Raw genomic sequence first — 6998 nt, 5'->3', positions numbered from 1 at the left:
AGTTTGGCCAAGGCCGAATGTAAGCGGCATTGGCCAGGCCTGTATGAAGTAGCACGGCGGCCGCAAGTGGTCAAGCAAGGTGGTTGCTTTGAGCTGGGTGGTGGCGGACGGAGCAGCGGCGGCGGCCGGAACGGTGGCGCGCGGCGGCTGGACGAGGCGGAGTCGGGGAGAGCTCAAACCAGGGAAGGAGTCGGGGAAGAGGAAAAACAGGGGAATGGGAGGTGGTGGCGGCCAAGGGGGGGCAGCTGGGCGGCGGAGGTGGCTGAGGGGAGAGGCCGGGTGGTGGAGGTGGTGAAGTCGGGAAGCCGAAACAGGGGAGAGGCCGGGGAAGAGAGAAACAAGGGGAGGGGAGGTCGCGCGGCGGCTGGAGGCGACATGGCGGCGTCGCCGGTGGCAGGGCAACGGAGGGCGGACCGGCGGCGGCTGGGCAGCGCCGGACCGCGTCGGACGCGACGGCGACCTGCTGCTGTGCGCGACGCGAAGGAGAAGAGGAGCCGGGTCAGGGGAAGGTGGCCGGACGGACATGTGTGGCGGCTGGGAGAGCGGTGGCGCAAGGCGGACGGCGGGCGGTGGTCGGGCTGGTCCTGTCGAGCGGCGGGTGGCATTGAACAGCAAGAATAGGGAAGCAGGAGTAGCGGCAGAAAGGAAGAAGAAGAAGAGAAGAAAAGAAGAAAGAAAAGAAAAGAGAGAGAGAGAGAGAGAGAGAGAGAGAGAGAGAGAGAGAGAGAGAGAGAGAGAGAGAGAGAAGGACAGTCTGCATGGGGCAAAAGGGGGGGGGGGGGAAGGGATGTGCGCAAGGGGGAGGTGACCGGTGTGAGAGAGAGAGAGAGAGGGGGGGACAAAAGTCAAATTTTGTCATCGAGTGCGATCCAACGGCCACAATTCGATCTCGCGAGCTTAATCCAACGGTCCACAAAGAACCGTAATTAAAAATTAGAAAAAAGGGCCAAAAGATAATAACTAAAACACACTATGAGGGAGGTCTACCAGTCCAAATCCGCACCCGATCCAAATTTCACTTTTCACTTATCTCGGGCAATATTGACGCTGGCCACAATAATATCGACACCGTCCAATTAAATTCGTCACGAAACTCCCAGAAATTCGACACCAAGGTTCGGGCTCTAAATAACGGCCAAATTCGATCGAGTGCAATTCTAGCGAAATATCTAATTTAAAAATAACCCAAGAGTGATCAGTTCCGAGCGAGATTTTATTATAAGCGCACTGACGAAATACACGTTTTATAAATCCAAAAAATGGGTCGAAATTCGGAATGTCACAATGCACATAGAGTTTATATTAGTTTGGCTTTAGTGTAAGCCTACATCCATTCTCCCATTCTAACAACCTACTGGCTAGATTTCATTAGTCAATCATCGAGAAATTACAGTCGCATGTGCCTACTTATATCCAAGCGCTTCTTTACAAAGTAGGTGCTGCTTATACTTAAGCTATCTCAACCTAAGCACACACTTAAAACAATATCAACACCTCTCAAAAGATTACAATTGTATGGTCATCATAGACAAATGAAAATATGTGAAGCTTTCTTGAAATTTGGAGTTGTGAACTCTTGATCTCGTTTCCTCTTTGACACCTTGGTCTTTCTTTAATACTCCTTGGCTTCAAAATTTCACATTGAACAATCTTCAAGAGATCAATCTCCAATCTAGCTTTTGGACAATTGTGGAGAAGATTGGGTAGTTGTTGAGGTTAATCAATCAGAATTCCTGTAAATTTGGTCGTCCGTACAATCAAACATTGGTTCCCAAAAATGGAGTGTTTCATCTAAGGAGAGAATCTTGCCTTTGAGATGATTGTCAATTAATTAAAATATCTCGTACAATTTAATATTCCGTGAAGATAATAGTTAAGATTGATAAACAATCAAGATTTTCTAAAGAGGGAATCCATATCAAATCATAATCCGTCGAGAATGAGATAAAATATCTCAAAGTATTAATCTTGAAAATTGTGACATGAACTTCGTTGCAGGTAGTATAGGTATATTGCTAATATTAAGCTATCGCAACATTTTGGTGATATCCAGCGTTTGTCGATATCCAGCATTTGCCATGCTAATAGCCAGCGTTTACCTTGCTGATATCCACACAGTTCATTGTTTCAGACTTCTTGAGTATGATTAACTGTTCTTGTTGTCGGCTATGTTCGCATACTAGAAATTAAAATCAAATGTCAAGGAAACTAACCCGAAAGCAGTGCAAACAAATAAGCAAAATGTTGATCCGAGCCCAACGAAATAACGTCGTGTCCTTAAGACGAATTTGGCCCCTCAATCAGTACCCGAGGATATTGGACAATCGTCTCCCAGGATAGAACGGATCTCGTTCCTCCGAAGCGGTACGTATTCGGAGGACTCCTTCGAACGCAATTTTTGCAGAACAATCGCACAAAAATGACAATGATGAAGTGAATATGCGTAGAGTACGTCGGGAAAAATGAATGCCACGAAGTGATGTCTATTCCGAATTAAACTGTTCGGTCTTATTCAAGTGGCGAAAAATGAAGAGTTGCGAGTTTTCGTGAACAGTAGCGAAGATTCACTTGAACCGGTTCGGTTCGTGAACAGTCGCGAAGGGCTTCGATTTTCCGTTCGGGCGAACCTCACCTCACGAACAGACATGTTTATTTGTCCGAAATAAATAAATAAATAAATAAATTCTAAACAACGTGTCTGTTCGGAAAAAATAAAAAACCGATAGAGAGTGGATCCGGAACCGAACCGAACCGAGGCGGACGGACGGCGGCGGCGCGCACACGGGGGGTGGACCGACCTAGCTTGACGTAGGTCCTCTCTCTTCCACAAAAGTGGGGTACCCCTTGGGGCCCAAACCCATTTGTGAGGCTCAACTATTTGAACCCATCTCCCATCTCTCTTCTATCCTATGTGGGACACTTTCACCCACACACTTCTCATTCAATTCTATGGGATTTTGGTGCCAAAATCCCAACAATCCCCCACATGAATGAGAAGTTCAGATATCATGACTCTTCGTGTATGCATGAGATGCAATGTGCGATTATTCCATGAGAAAACGTTGCATCAGGATAAGTAGTCTGAGACCTTGAACTTTCCTTAGTGAAACCTATCGGACTTACTCAGTCAATCAGTAGACTTGATGTCTTTGAACTGTCGACCTTTGGTGTAAGCCTAGATAATAGAAATCACACAACTGTTTCTCGAACAAAATTGGTTCTCACTGTTGTGTTCGTTTTGGCCATGAACACTTTGCTTGGTCTCATGAGTGTTTTAGAGAATTCGGCCTTTTCAATTCTCACAGAAGCGGCCCTCACTTCACACTCACATAGGTGATTTCTGAACATATAGTATATCACATACTCAATTCAGAATCATTAAAAGCTTTTTGCTTAACCTTCACATATTAGTACTGTCTTCATCCGGGAATGAGTAAAAATTTGACAGTACTCTACACTGTCTTCATAACTTAGTTGTCCCTTTGAACCTAGATCTTGGGATCTCCAGTCAACTAGGTAGGGTTTCCGCTATGATGACTTGTTTATAGGCCTTAAACCCATTCCCCTTGATGTTTTTGCAACCATCTCTCTAGTTAGGCCTTTTGTCAATGGATCCGCAATATTATCTTTTGACTTCACATAGTCAACGGTGATAATTCCACTAGAAAGAAGTTGTCTTACTGTGTCATGTCTTCGACGTATGTGTCGAGACTTACCGTTATACATGACATTCCTTGCCCTTCCTATTGCCGCTTGACTGTCACAATGTATACAAATAGCGGGCATTGATTTAGGCCAATTAGGAATATCTTCCAAGAAATTTCGAAGCCACTCTGCTTCTTCACCGGCTTTATCCAAAGCAATAAATTCTGATTCCATAGTGGATCTAGCAATACAAGTTTGTTTGGATGATTTCCAAGACATTGCCGCTCCCCAAGTGTGAATACATATCCACTTGTCGATTTTGTGTCTTTAGTGCCGGTTATCCAATTTGCATCACAGTATCCTTCAAGTACCGCTGGATATTCTGTGTAATGCAAAGCGTAATCTTGAGTATGCTTTAAGTAGGCCAATAAACGTTTCATTGCTTTCCAATGATTTTCATTTGGACTAATCAGTAAATCGACTTAGCTTGCTAACCGCACAAGCTATGTCCGGCCTAGTACAGTTCATGACATACATTAAACCGCCCAAGATACTAGCATACTCATTTTGAGCCTTACTTTCACCAGTATTCTTCGAAAGATGTAAATTAACATCTATCGGAGTCTTTACCGGTACAATATCTAGATTCTTGCACTTTCCAAGAATTGTCTCAATATAATGGGATTGTGATAGAGCTAATCCTCCATATGTTTTATGGATTTTAACTCCTAAAATAACATCTGCAACCCCCATATCTTTCGTATCAAATTTACTTGTGAGCATGCGTTTGGTCGCCTTAACAACCTCACTATCGCTGCCCATTATAAGCATGTCGTCTACATATAAGCACAAAATGGTAAAACCATTATGAGTGTTCTTAACATATACACATTTATCACACTCATTGATCTTGAAACCATTAAACAACATGACTTGGTCGAATTTAGCATGCCATTGTTTCGGTGCTTGTTTCAATCCATAGAGTGACTTGATAAGCCGACATACTTTCTTCTCTTGTCTTGGAACTATGAACCCTTCGGGTTGTTCCAAATATATTTCTTCTTCCAAATACCCATTTAAGAAGGCCGTTTTAACATCCATTTGATGGATTTCAAGCTTATACACCACTGCTATGGCAATTAGCATCCTTATAGATGTAATTCTAGTAACAGGTGAATAAGTATCAAAATAATCAAGACCTTCTCGTTGCTTGTACCCTTTTACTACAAGCCTAGCCTTATATTTATCAATAGTACCATCCGCTTTCATTTTCCTCTTGAAAATCCACTTACATTGTAGTGGTTTATTACCAGGAGGAAGGTCAACCAATTCCCATGTATGGTTTGACAAGATGGATTCAACTTTACTATTGATAGCTTCTTTCCAGAACGGGGCTTCTGGCGAAGTCACAGCTTTTTTTGAATGTCTGAGGCTCATTCTCTAACAGATACGTTAAGAAATCAGGTCCAAAAGACGTGGAAGTCCTTTGTCTTTTACTACGTCTAGGTTCATCATTTATTGGATCACTTCTAGATATAGTATCTCGAGGCCTCTTATTATTATCAATTGGCTCATATTCTATGTTATACGGAAATATATTTTCAAAGAACGAAGCGTCTATTGATTCAATTATCGTATTAACATGTATATCTGGGATCTCTGACTTGTGAACAAGAAAACGATATGCATTGCTATTCTGAGTATATCCGATAAAAACACAGTCAATAGTCTTTGGTCCTATCTTAACCTTTTTAGGCTTAGGAACCGCAACCTTAGCCAAACACCCCCACACTTTGAGATAATTCAAGTTAGGCATTCTGCCTTTCCATTTCTCATAGGGAGTTTGTTGTGTTTTTCTGTGGGGCACTCTATTTAAAATAAAATTCGCCGTCAAAACAGCTTCCCCCCACAAATTCTGTGGTAAACCGGAACTATTCAACAATGCATTCATTGTTTCCTTTAAAGACCGATTTTTCCTTTCCGCCACTCCATTAGATTGTGGTGCATAAGGAGCAGTCATTTGGTGAACGATACCAAAATCAGTACAAATTTCCTCAAAAGGAAATTCATATTCACCTCCTCTGTCACTCCTTATTATTTTAATTTTCTTATTCAACTGAGTTTCAACTTCGGACTTATAGGTTTTAAAAGCATTCACAGCTTCATCTTTGCTACTAAGCAAATAAACATAACAATACCTCGAGCAGTCATCTATAAATGTGATAAAATACTTATTACCACCTCTTGACGGTATTGATTTCATATCGCATACATCCGTGTGTATTAAATCTAAAGGTTCTGAGACTCTATTGTCTATAGAATGAAACGGAGGCTTAGAAAATTTAGATTCAACACACACTTGGCATTTCTCACTTGAACAATCGAATTTTGGCAATAAACCCATGTTCATTAACTTCTTTATCGACTTATAGTTAACGTGTCCTAATCTAGCATGCCATAAATTAGGAGACTCAAGCACATAAGCAGAAACAACTTTATTCATAACATCATTGGGTACAACAGTCATTACATTCAACTTGAAAAGACCATCACTAAGGTAACCCTTTCCTACATACATCTCATTCTTGGATAGTACAAACTTATCAGATACAAAAACCAACTTGAAGCCATTCTTGCTAAGAAGAGATCCGGACACTAAATTCTTGCGTATGTCTGGCACATGTAGCACATTATTTAGTGTCACAACTTTCCCAGATGTCATCTTTAGAGCAACCTTTCCAACACCTTCAACCTTAGAGGTCGATGAATTACCCATGTAGAGTTTTTCATCACCTTCCATAGGCATGTAAGATGAGAACATTGATTTATTGGCGCAAATATGACGAGTTGCTCCGGTATCAATCCACCACTCCTTGGGGTTTCCCACCATGTTACACTCGGATATCATAGCAGTTAGATTGATATCATCAACACCATTGAAAATTTGTTCCACCACATTCGCCTGAGTCACCTTCCTTTTCTTGGCTCTACATTCTTTGGCATGATGTCCAGACTTTCCACAATTGTAGCATTTGCCAATGAATTTTTTCAAGCCTTGGGTGGATCCTTGTCCATAGGTTTTCCTCTTCTTGTTGGGTTTTGATCCTTCTTCAACAACATTGGCTCTTGAGACCGCCAGATTGCTGCCAACTTTCTTCTCGGAATTCCTATTGTCTTCCTCTATCCTCAACCGAACAATCAAGTCTTCAAGTGACAACTCCTTTCTCTTGTGTTTGAGATAATTTTTGAAATCTCTCCAGGATGGTGGCAGTTTTTCAATGAAGGCAGCCACTTGAAATGACTCACTTAGAGTCATTCCTTCAGCATGAATATCATGCATAATCACTTGAAGC

Source organism: Syzygium oleosum, unplaced genomic scaffold (assembly GCF_021117445.2).
Source record: "Syzygium oleosum isolate NSW1041296 unplaced genomic scaffold, Sole_v2.1 Sole_v2.02, whole genome shotgun sequence".
Taxonomy (NCBI): domain Eukaryota; kingdom Viridiplantae; phylum Streptophyta; class Magnoliopsida; order Myrtales; family Myrtaceae; genus Syzygium; species Syzygium oleosum.
This window is presented reverse-complemented; position numbering follows the sequence as displayed.